The sequence below is a fragment of the Balearica regulorum genome, chromosome 2 (assembly GCF_011004875.1).
Source record: "Balearica regulorum gibbericeps isolate bBalReg1 chromosome 2, bBalReg1.pri, whole genome shotgun sequence".
In the NCBI taxonomy this organism is placed as follows: domain Eukaryota; kingdom Metazoa; phylum Chordata; class Aves; order Gruiformes; family Gruidae; genus Balearica; species Balearica regulorum.
In genome coordinates, this window is record NC_046185.1 from 74,828,302 (window position 1) to 74,841,055 (window position 12,754).

Below are 12,754 nucleotides of genomic sequence, written 5' to 3' on the forward strand. Positions count from 1 at the left end.
AAGATACAGTGCATCATTTTTATGAATTAATTTAGAAGAGCCTAACTATTTGTAATCCATCTCCAAAAAACCTCAACCCAAACTGTGAAGAAAACCCTAGCTCTTTATTTTCTTATTATCCTTCTGAAATTTTTGTTTATTTGCTGAGCAGTACATCTTACATACTATTTTCCACTGATAAAAGCAGAAAAAGCAAACCAAAATTACAGTCTAATTAACCCAAGACAATAATAATCAATATGGCTCATGGATGTAAATTCCTGAGTTTTGCCTTGAAAAACCTCTTCACATTAACTGTTCTGCCTGGCTCTTGAAGCAAGTCGATGGTTAGTGCTGTTATTTTAAAAAAAAGTTAGAAGATTTTTGATATTGCTTTGAAACAGCAAGAATTTAAGAAAATTGAATATTCAATGTAGAATAAACAAATCTTTAAAATACATGAATGGATACCAGTGCCACACCTTTGATCCCCGAAGCCATCTGTCTGGAGATGTAGTTAACATGCTGTTATCTACTGCTGTTTGCCAATGTACTGTTCTCTTTAACTGCATTTCCTGCTCTGACTTCATGGTTTTTTTCACCATTTGTAATTTATGAGCCATTAAAGATGTTGTTTGATGTAGGTGCAGCACAGAACAGTGTAGCTACTGCTGTAAAACACAAGTTTTGGCAGTGTCAATCAAATTATGCTTTCTGCATAGTAATGTGAGTTTTAATGATATCTGTGAGAAATTGTTTAACTCATTACCCCTGTGAATGCTAAATAACCCTATAACTAAGATACAGGTAATTGTGCTGAAAACCAGAACTTTGATTTTCATCAGCTGTCAAGAAATGAGCTATGACTCTGTAGGTTATGCACCTCTGATGAAAAACCTCTTTTCAAACTCTAGCTATTGTCTTGATCCTGACAATTGTCAGAGCTGGGAATTATCAGAGGACTTCAAAATCAAGCAGCTCATCAAAATCAAGACCATTTGCTACCAACAAATAGTTTTTAATAGGACACTGTCTCAAGCCCAGGGTGGTGTTTTGAATGAGGAAAACAGTGGAACAGAAGAGTTGAAGTAGACAGTCACCTCGTAGGGAAGGCATGACCCTGTCTCCATCTGTTTCCTAACAGAAACAGTAACTTGCACCTATGCCAACCGGTTCCCAAGTAACTATTTGCTAGTCTAGGCTTGATCTATTTCTTTTTTACCAATCTTGGTGAAAAACCCTGGTTTTTGCCAAACACATCTATACAGTGTTTGTAGTTCAGTGAGCGATAGTTAGAGCTGATCAGGTTAAATCAGATATCACAGGGACTTCTGTCTTTTTCCTCTGCTCTGTGTGCACATATCCACCATTTCGTCAGTGACATTACCATTTTATTCTTTGAAATCTCCTAATTTTACTGTATTCTGATGTGTCATAGGCAGCAGCTGGCTCTTTTTTTTTCCCCAAAAAAGAAATTAATTTGAATATATTCATAACTAATGTGTCAGGTTTTTAAATATAGGCTTGGGGGAAGCGAAGGCCCATAGGTTTCAATCAAGAAGAAAAACTTTTCACTTTCTTAATGCTTATATTATGACACACTGTTAAAAAATGTGTAAAGAGATTCAGATTAAAACCTGCTTGTGCCACTCCAGTCCCATCTATTTAAAAATTACTAGCAATAAAAATATTTCTTAAGAGGGAGCTCTTAATATTTCTTTTTTATGCCCTCTATAAGTGTAGGTACTTTCACTGTACTGTCTGAGAATGCAATAAATATCCTTAATTTACTCAGCGTGACCCTTTCCTCTTTTACATATTACTTCTTTAAAAATCATATCTTGAGTGATAATAATAGGAAAAAACCAAACAACCCCCCAAAATACCAAGTGGTGCCTGAATAGGCCAAAACTAAAGATTCCTTTTTTCACTGTCCCATGAAGATCATAGTGTATCATCTCAAGCATATGTAAAAGATTAAGTCACTCCTTAAAATAGTTTCAGCAGAGGATCAGTGGGAAAAGTGCCCACAAATATTCTGCCTAGATTCCGCAAGCCGTGCTCTCTCCAAATCAATCTCTTGGGTCAGCCCAGAGGTGATGTATCTTCCTGGCTGTATCTTTGTACAGTGCCCCCTTTTCTTCAAAAGCCCAGCTGAGATATCTGCACGAGATCAGAGAAGGGCTGGAGCTGCCTGACCCACCAGGCCTTGGTCCCTGCAGAGGGACGCGAAGGTCGCAGTCACTGCCGTACCGGATTAACGCAGCCGGGGTGTTCTGCTGTTGCTGACCATGACCATTGTCATGAACCGCAGAGGAGGAGGTTGTAACAAATCCTGAGGACAAAATGTGGAGCAGCCTGCTCGCAGGGAGACAGTGTTTCTCATCCCTTCTGGTAAGAGGCTGAAAAGTGAGATACGGTCTCTCCTATTTTTTTCTAAGTGTTCTAATGATCTCTCTATGGTCCAACTTTTTTTCTGAATCCTTCTAAGCTTTTACATAACTTTTAAAATTTTCTTCTTTTCGGCTGCAGAGAGTATATTCTTTGGCATGCAAATATTTCTCTCAAAATTCAAGCACACACAGTCATGCATCAGATGGTCCATGAAGTGTACATTAGCTTTGTGCATACTGAAGTCATTGGCAAAGTGTTGATTTATTATTTATCGAAGCGATAATGGCCAGCAGTTTTAAGTAGCCCTTCAATCTGCATAGCTTAGTGTGTCTTGGAAAAAAATCTTTGCCATCTAAATTTCTGTAATGTATTTTAAGCATGTCTTCCTATGTATCCTGTGTTTCATGAGGAAAAAAAAGTGCTCAGCAATTAATTTTGCATAAAATTACTGTATATGAAATACTTATAGTATATTGTAGTTTCCTTGCTGAGAAGCTAGCTCCTTTATAATTGCTGCTAAGGACTCCTTTCTAATTGGATTTATTCTCAATAAACTTGATCTTTCTACTCATTTTATATTTTTCTGCACCTTAAGTATCCTAATTATCCTTTTCTGCTAATAGAAGTTGTTTCTTTTCTTGTTTTATGCTGTCTATTTCATTGTACTTACTTTTTTATTACTTTTGAACAAACTATAGCACACACAGTTTGCCATCTGTTATGATATTTTTCTTAGAAAAACATTTTTTCTTTACAATTTGCTAAGTGCTCTTACTTTCTGCTAGGAAACTTCCTTTATTTTATGCATCTGTTTCAAGCCTGAGAAAAAGGGCTCAGTTTGATACTCCCTCTATCTCTCATCCTTCCTCTCTCCCTTCCTCTTCCCCTCCCTCTGTCAATTTTGTGTGTGCATATGTAGAAATTGCCCTCCCTTTTCAGTTAGTCAGCTGAACTGTGCTGTCCTTGCCACATTTCCAACCCTCTTGTCAACCTGGAATATGAGACACAGCAAGGCTAATGGGCAGAAGTTTCAAATTCTTATAGTCTATCCAGTATTCGTCATGCTTTGAATGGGATTAGAAGCTGACCTGCAGTGATTTCTATTTTTAAAAAATTAAAAATATTCTACAACAAAAATTGTGAGTGGTAGATGTAGCTATTTCACTTACTGCAGTCCTTTTTCCAGGGTCCCCACGCCCTATAAGGAATGATATAGTCCAGAAGCTGCTGAGATTTCTTTTTGTGTTTTTTTGAATGGAAAGAAACATCAGTTATTCAAATTTGTTAAGGTAAAAAATCAGTATTTTGTTAGAAGTCATGGAACAAGCTTCTACAATTGATCATACATCTGATGACCCTTTAAGCACAATTCTCATAAAATGATTTATGTTCTCTCTTGGGGACAAACTTCAAATATCACACCTATTTGTCCATTTTTCATTATAATATTAAACATATATGCTTTTGTATGCCTTTAGGCAAAATTCTTTCACCAAAGAACATAGGACTGAACTCTTATAGAGTTCAGAGCAAGAGCACTGAGGCCTGACTCGAAATCAGTGGTCGATGCCTACGATAGAACTCTAGAGGAGGCCTATAATCTCTCTTCTGTTGAAAATTAGGGAGTTAAAAAACTTAAAAAATACAAATCTTAGTGGTTTCTAGAGTGAGAGAGCGTTGTATTGTCCAGCCCTCATTCAGGACAGTTCTGTTTCTGAGTAACGTAGCAGTTGTAACCAACAGACTTGCACAAGTGTCTGGACACAAGATGCAGCCACAAGAAGAAGCTTGCAGGATGAATTTGGAGGTATTCTTAGGTTACCAGAAGGTTTTAAGTAATAGAGAATGAGGAAATTGGTAATTTTTGCTGTTGATAATCTAACTGCTACTGAGAACTAATGCTGATTTTTGCTAGTTTTTACTGCATGTTCTTGCAGAGTGTGGTATGCACTCAGGTGCTAGTGAACTCTGTGCTAAGTCACATGGCTGTTGTGCAAAGTATAATTTATTATCCCCATTTTACAGATGGGAAGACTGAAGTGTGGAGTGCTGACAGCAAATGAGTCCCTTAGTGCTGTAGCCAAGAAGAGAGCCCAGACCTCCAGAGTCACGTCTGTGCTTCCACCTTGACAGACAGTGATGGGTATGTCATGTTCCTGTCACTGATTTAATCGACAACACAGCTGTGAATATCTGGCACAGTGGAGCTGAACCTCTCTGCACTTACTACTTAGCTATTTCTTTGAAATATTATCCAGAGGCATCAAAGATGTACATAGTTGTTGCTGAGAAACCAAAGAAAAGGCACGGATATTTTAATTCTTGTTGTGAGAACTTTCACAGCTGTCAAACCTTCTTGAGCCTTCCTAGGAAACGTTTAAATTTGGTTTGCTTCTGAGTGCTTGCCATTATGATTATCAAACACTTTGTCATTTAAACTTGATCGATGAAGCAGTTGCTTCCTTGAGCATGGCTCTTAATAGAGACCAGAGCTATAAAACATTCCCCTCTTTACCTCTCTCCTGTGTTCATGGGGAGCATTCTCCACAGAAGCAAAGCTCTAGTGAGCAAATTATATTCCAGCCTGCAAGCACTAGGTGGCACGAGTCATTTTATGGGCACTTCAGTATTTCAGCTAACTCCATCTGTTCAGTACACTAATTACAAATTCAGTCACAAACACTGTTTAGAGGCACATCATAAAAAGTTAGCTGGAAGTGATTTGCATCCATGTATACTGTATGTTCTTTATTCTGCACACCATGCAGCTGTTACATTTGATGATTTTTCCAGGCTCAAATGGGGCAAAATAGTGATTTTCCTGAGGCTGCTTATTGTATTAAGTGCCATGTTTTGTGTGATTGTACAAAGACATGGGGTCTCCATTTTTAGGGTACTGTTTGAAGGACAGAACTGAAAAGGGGAACTGCATTAATACTAACTTGAAAATGTCCTAGGTAATTCTATATAAACATATCTAAAAAGCTTGTAACTATTACTTCCAACATTTTCAGGAATAATTTGTTTAATAATCCTCAAATATATAAAATATATATTTTAAGGATTACAGTGTTTGAAGAAGACAGAGGTAAACTTGCAATTTGTAGACTGAGACATAGATACAAATGTCTGCCCAACGCACCCCAGTGGACAGTATTTTTTCATTCCTCAAGTACTGTTTCATTTTTTATCCATTAACTACTTCTTCGAAAACACAGAAGCAATTATTTGAATAGGGCTTTTAATTCACATCTTCAACTCCTACCACTCCTAGATAATTTCTTTAAACAGTAGATGGGAGAATTTTCTCCCTTCCTTCTATCCATCCCTTTCAGCCAGTGGGATCTTGACTGAATAGCTGCAACACAAAGTATTTGGTAATATGCCTTTCTTTACCTCTTCTCCTCCCCTATACATTTATAGCTGCGCCTTTTAAGAGCAGAAAGGTGTGGGCTGGACGCATTTGCCAAGGAAAGGATCTGGGCATTGAATCCCATAGGGAGAGGTGCACCTTTCCGTAGCCTGCATAAAGTACCTGAACCCCATATGGCAGCTGGATAGGTTAGGCATGTCTTGCTTCTCAGTATGTCTCTGTTGTGTGGATCTAGTAGGCTCCCATTTGGCTTTCTAGCTGTCCTGGATCACATTCAGATGGGTTTTACCCTTCCTTTAGGCACTGCAGGGGCTCTGGGTACCCAGTTGTCCTGGATTTCATCTGAGACAGAGATAATTTTCACAAGAAGCTGGGATGGGACACAGCCTGGACAGGTGACCCAAACTAGGCAAAGGGGTATTCCACACCATTTGACGTCATGCCTAGCATATAAACTGGACTGGCTGGGAAGGAGGGACTACTGCTCAGGGACGGGCTGGGCATCAAGTTGGGCAACCAAATTGCATTGTGTATCACCTGCTTGTGTATTCTTTATAAGTACTGTTGTTATTTTCCTCTCCCTTTGCTGTCCCAGTAAACTGTCCTTATCATAACCCACGAGTTTTACTTTTTTTTTTTCCGATTCTCCTCCCCATCCCACTGTGGGGGAGGGCTGACTGAGCGGCCATGTGGTGCTCAGCTGCCAGCTGGGGCTGAACCACGACATCAATGCAAGATTTTGCTGTTGTGCACAGGTACCAAAGAGCCCAGACACAGACAATCTTTTTTTATTCACTAGTGGATGTCTAAGCCAGCTCACTTTTACATTTAAAAGTTCATGAGGGTGGCAGTATTTCCTTTCTCATGTACAAGTAGCATGGCATACCCATTTTTCTTCTGCCTAACACCGCATCTGGCTTTCAAACATATGATTCCCATCTCTTAGGTGAAAGTCTCCACTCCTAATTTATGGGGTATTCCAGAACAGAGCTTGCTAGATGTCTCTTAAGTTTCTCAGCTTCAAGACATTCCCAGGCTCAGTAAATATTGAAATGTTTCCGGTCTAAACTGAAAATACTAACTTCAGAGGGGGAAGGTGGTACAGCCACTTCAACATGCACTGTTCAAAGTTACCAAGTGGGTCAATGGTTGAACTTGTCACGTCCCATCCTCTGCTTCACAAATATTCAATCAGTGACATGTTCCTTTAAAAAAGCTGGAGGGTTTTTAAGAGTACTAGACTTCAGCCTGTGTTGCATCCTCTACATTTTTTCATAACGCTTGTGAGGATATAGCATTTTGCAACTCATTATTTATTTACTGTGTTGCACAACACATCACTATTTTAAGTTCACAATATCACTACAAAGCATTTCAATTATCAATTTAAACTTATGTTTGCAGTATTATGTGAACGTTTTTTGCAGGTCTACAGGTTGATCCATTATATTGTCATCCAAGTGTGAAATAAACACATTTTATTGTAAGAAATTAAACTTTATATTGGAAAGAAAAAAAGTAGATATTTGACTCATTGTATTTAGATGAGCTAGATTACCTAGTAGAAGATTCCCAAATGTTAAAACAGATTTTCATATGAAATGAGAAGATTTCTCTTGGAAACCTTTAAAATTCTATCTTCCACTTAATCTTATTTATTATTAATTGAAATTGGCTCTGTACCAACTACCAGGAGATGGTATACAAGCCAATTTGACTTTGATCATGAGTATTTACATGGAATTATGTTCCAAAATGCAAAACAGAAAAAGAAAAAAAAAATTAAAAATAAATAAATAAAGCTTGATGTAGAAATAAGCTGAGAAATGCCTTCTTATGTCAGGAAAGTTTTAGAGAGATTAAGAAAAAGAGAAAGCAACTGAAAGAGGGGAAACTGAAACAGAACTTGCAAATAAAAAATTAGTGTGTTAGAATGTCATAGAAGTACCTCATGACTTTTTTTTTTTTTTTTTCTGCACTGACACCTATATACATAACATGAATTTCCAAAGAGCCTGACAGCTTCAGCAGGAGCTACTGAGTGTCTAGGGCTGTTCAAAGTCAACTTAATAAGGACACATCTTCTTCCTTCACTCTTTTGTAAATTGTAGCCATCAGCTGCCTTTACACTTGAGGTTTATACAGAATTCCTCTATCCTCACACTCTCAGAAACCACAAATGCGGAAATGTTGAGAAGTGGAGGAAAAGGGCAGAAAAATTTCTGAAAACTTTCAAAGCAAACAAATTTTACTTCATTTCTAGTATTCCACAAAGAATTCACCAAGTTAGGCTACTTCCACGGAACAGACCTCATTTTGCTTCTTTAACTTCTGAACCTTAGATCTTATATTTGTAGGTCAAAGATGCTGAATCTAAGGTCAAATAGATACTGATTCATCCCGTCTAAGTGTAGACATTTATGCTTAATGGGCTGAAATTTCTAAATAAAGAACAATGGTCATTTATGGACTGGAAGTGAATCTGTGCCCCAAACCTGTGTATTGTGGAAAAGCCTATGGAGTTTGTTATAATGGTAACATAGTGGAAGTTCAAGCTACAACTGTAGCGTAGCTGGCTATCAGGACTGTGCTCACATGCATATGCAGTGTGCATCATCAGCACTTCCCTGGATGGTCCAGGTGCTCGCCAGCTATTCTCTGCACAGATGAAGCAGTGGACTGACTTAAGATAAGGTGACTGATTAAACTCCTGGCTGGCTTCCTGCAGAGCTGTGACTAATTGTTATAGGAGCACTTCAGGTGGGAATTTCAGACAGCTCTGTAGATTCCCTCAGGCATCTCCTGCTGTCCACAGCCAAACTGACAGGCAGTATTTACAGGCTTAAAAGTGCTGATTAACATCCTGGGTAGAGGATCTGGCTGTTGCAGAGACTTCCCCAGGCAGTTCCTGCTGTAGAATTGACCAAATAGTACATAAGCAAGTTGCTTGTTGATACTCTGCAGAAACTGTTTCTGCAGATGCAGAGATGCTCACATGGAATGGTCTTATGCACACAGAAAATTATTTTGTTTGTACTTTTTCAAAATTTCAAAATGTCATATGACCAAAAGCAGTCAATAGTGAACTGTCAAAATTCACATTTCATGGAAAATTATAAGTTGGTATTTATATTAATAAACTACTTTGAAGATATTTGCTCATCATATATATCCACATAAGTCACAACTGATTTATTTATCATATGCAAACAGAAGATAAGAACTACATTTACACTGTATAGTATAGTTTGACTAGCTCTAAAATAAACATTGATTTCTAGGAGGTTTTAGAAGAGATTTATTTAAAAAAAAAAAAGAAAAATATCTTAGGGTTATTGAATTTCTCATAGGCAAAATAAGAGTAAGACATCAGGTTAAATGTTGTACTAATGCCCAGTCTGGCCCCAATGCCATAATTATAGTAATCAAACAATATTTATTTATACCATGTCTCTTTTACACTAGTCTCATGCATACTAAATATTTACAATTCAATCTGCAGTTTATAGCTTCACATTGGCAGCAGCTTTTTAAAATATTTAATAAACTACTCCACTTAACAGCTTATATATCATTTGGGAATAATGCAACAGAATCGCTAGCAAGTTATACAGCCTCCTAGGGTGCTTCTTCATTTCAGAACAAACCTGACTGTTATTGCTGTAATCAGTTTTACCATCTTATATGACATCTGAGATTACATTGAACCATATTACTGACAGCAGTGAATTCCAAGTTTGAGATCCTTATTCTGATACACTTGTGCATGGTATTGAAAATGGCTATTTTGTCTGATTCATGGTTACTATTCTTTTTCTTAAGAAAATTGCGGACCGTGTTTTTATTAGAAGAGATAAGACTCAGACTTACACCTAAGCTGTATCTTTAAAACAAGATTCAGCAGTATTTCAGAGTGTAGATTCTCTTGAGTCTTAGCTTTGCATGCAGAACCTTGAGCTTTGCAAAATTTAGAGACATTATTAATTGAGCAATTCCAATAATAAATTTTAACTAGAAGGAAGCACTTGCTAAACTCTTGAATCCTGTTAGATTGCTCACTCTTAATAATTTCTTTTCTAGGACTGCAGCATGGATTGAAACATGCAAAGTGACACAGCACCATACATAGTAATCTAAGAGCATAAAGGCACCTGCCCTCTTCCTTGCTATGGGGAACAGCTCACTTGTAAGACTGGAAAAGCATTTAATTCTCAGTACTTCCTAATTGACTGAGCATTTGACTACTGGTCCACAGGAAGAAAAAAAAAAAAAAAAATTAAAAAAAAAGGGCAGGGGGGAGACTACACAGGAAAGTCATGCAAATCAGCTGCAGCCTTTAATTTGCTGGAAGCAGAAATGAAAATGCTTGTGCAGTATCAGCTCTACAGTGTTCTAACTGAGCTTTTGCAGCTGTGAATTGCTTTTTCCCTGAAACCAATCTAAAATACAATGTTTGTTTTGGAAAAGGCCAAATCGCCACAGAAATCTGTGGTCCTCTGCCTGCTTGGGAGGGGAGAGGCTGAGGTTGCAGATAATTTGTGCTTACCAGGCTGTGGAGGAAGGAGTCTTGAAATGTAGAATGATAATAATGAAAAACAGTATTGTAGTCTTTTAAAAAGTAAACAGGCTTAATTTAGCCATTTTTACACATGTTGAAAGTTGGGCTTTTTTGCATCTGAAAGATTATTTTGCTTCTAGCTCTTTTTAATAAGTCATGTTGAATATTTAATGAAGTTTCTTAAAAATGTCCACATTAACTAACCATGACCCCTTATCTAGGGCAAGAAAAGAGAACACTTTATTAATGACCCGATGCCTGGGGAGCCCTATTTTCTTTATAGTACCAAACAAGTAAGAACATTTATAGATCTGGTGAGAGATAATAAAAAGTGCCCAATTTGCATTGAAAGTCAACAGGAGTCCTCTTTGGACCTTTAAAAAACTCCCCTTTTGTCAAATAACGGGAGTGCACACAGGTTATGTCATAAAGTTAAATGCAGAGATAAAGGCATTTGGGAGGAAAAAAAACTATCCTGAAATCTTCATAGGCAAATCTTGACTTAGATGAATACTTCTCTGCTTCTATAAAATGCCCCATCAGTTGTCAACAAAGCAATTTAAGATTGCTCCATTTATGTCCTGAGAGGGTAAGTGGCATGGCTAATTGCTACTGCCTTTCCCAGCAGTTTTAGCTTCTTAGTCTGGTCTTTGTGCAAAACAAAAGCTGGTACTTTTGAGGGGAGAGATAACAACCTGGTTCTTTGGGGCTAAAGGCTGCCTTTGCTTTCATGAGGCACTGTTCTCCTCACCCTGTATTCCTTCCATTTCTCTTTAGGCACTGCATAAAGAAGTCCAAGCTAGAAGCCTGGTTGCTCTATGGGTATTATCTGTAGGGACTGGACAGAGAAGGAGGCCCCTCGAGGGACAGCAGAGCCCACTGGTGAGTTGTATCATCTTTTGTGAATGCCTGTCACTCTGGCTTGGCGATAGAGGACTCTATTGCGGCAATGACCATGAAGATAACTGTGTTCAGTGTATAGTGTGGGATGCTTCTGGCCCTCATTTCCTCTCCTGAACGACTATAGAGAAAGGTAGGAAATAGTGACTGATTCGTCTTCCTGCTGAACTTTTGGCTTTTATATTTTCAAAGATATTTTTGCAGGTAAAAGCAAAAGTTTAATGGAAATTTACTTTAAAGGAATAATACCGTAACTCTGCTTCTTGCTAGAAAGCATTGAATAAAACTAATGTTTTATTCAGCAGAATAACAGTGAAAAAATTAGCAACCTTTTCTATATTTTTTCTCATAGAAAACATACTTCCTTCTCTCTTTATCCCTTATGAGGCATTTTAACTCATTGTGTTAATGATTTTGAAGACAGTTAGATGCAAATTATTGCAAATTCCCTTTCCTTTCAATAACATTATTTAAAAATCTCATTCTTCATTATTGATAACTTTTAGATTGAAGTTAACTTATCCAGGAAGTTCAGTGTGATTTCAAAATGCTTGTGAAATTTTTGGAAGGTATCAATATCCTATAAAAAGATCACAAGCACAAGTATGGTCAAGAGTATTTGAACTATCTCATAACTTTATTGATGAAGGTCAACAAGAAACATACATAAAACAATTGCGGGATTTCTCTTCATCTTTATGATCCTGGCAAGGTCTATAAATCCATTAATGCACAAATTCAACAGCCTCTTTTGGCAACAATGCATTGAATGGTAATTTAGCAGGTTAGAAACCTTTCTTTAAGAGATATATAAGAGATTTTCAGGTTTTTCCCTGTCCAGAGAACAGATGTTTTCAGGCAGGAACAGAATGTTGAGTTTCATTAGAGACCCATACAATAACTAAGCTGTTTCAAAGAAGTAATTCTTAGCCAAATTGACCGTGCATCTCTTGTCTTGGCAATGAGACATTTGGGGGTATGGTTTCGAAAGCATCTTTAAAAAGAGAAAAAAAAAAAAAAATCAGAAGGACATACTTTCTGTTTTGTCAGGACAATTATTCCCTTTCTAATAGTTCAATTTAAGTCAATTATGGGTCTACTTTTCTGACCAAAAGGGATTGGCTGAAAACTTTATGAAAGCATTTTTCTCTAAATGAGAAGAGAATTTACAGTGGAACGAGCAAATATTTGTTAATTTTTTCAAAGCCAGATCTCAAAATTCTTTTCTGTGTATTCAATCAATTGACCTCAACCCATTACACACACACACACATACTTGTATGTTCTCCATATATGCTAACACACATCTATATGATATATATGTTGTCCAAATATGTTATACATACCACATTTGGACCACTCTCCAAGGTTTAGAGTCAGGGTTGTAATTAGCACTTTAATACTCTGTGTTTGAACGAATTAAAAAACATAATATGATACTTGGCTTTCATTTTCATTCCATAAATTGGCTCACACTTACTCAAATGAACATAATACTAGCCAGCATCCATGGAATTTAGCATTCCTTTTAATAAGGCCTGTTTGAATTT

General features: G+C 37.3%; 1 long non-coding RNA gene across 1 annotated transcript; it reads left to right on the forward strand.

The window, feature by feature from the left end:
- Positions 1–2,090: 2,090 nt before the first annotated feature.
- LOC142600743 (uncharacterized) lies at positions 2,091–12,231 on the forward strand. The gene is made up of 4 exons (XR_012834305.1): positions 2,091–2,373; positions 4,399–4,516; positions 9,827–9,932; positions 11,082–12,231. It is a non-coding gene; the product is annotated as an uncharacterized LOC142600743 (long non-coding RNA).
- Positions 12,232–12,754: the final 523 nt, after the last annotated feature.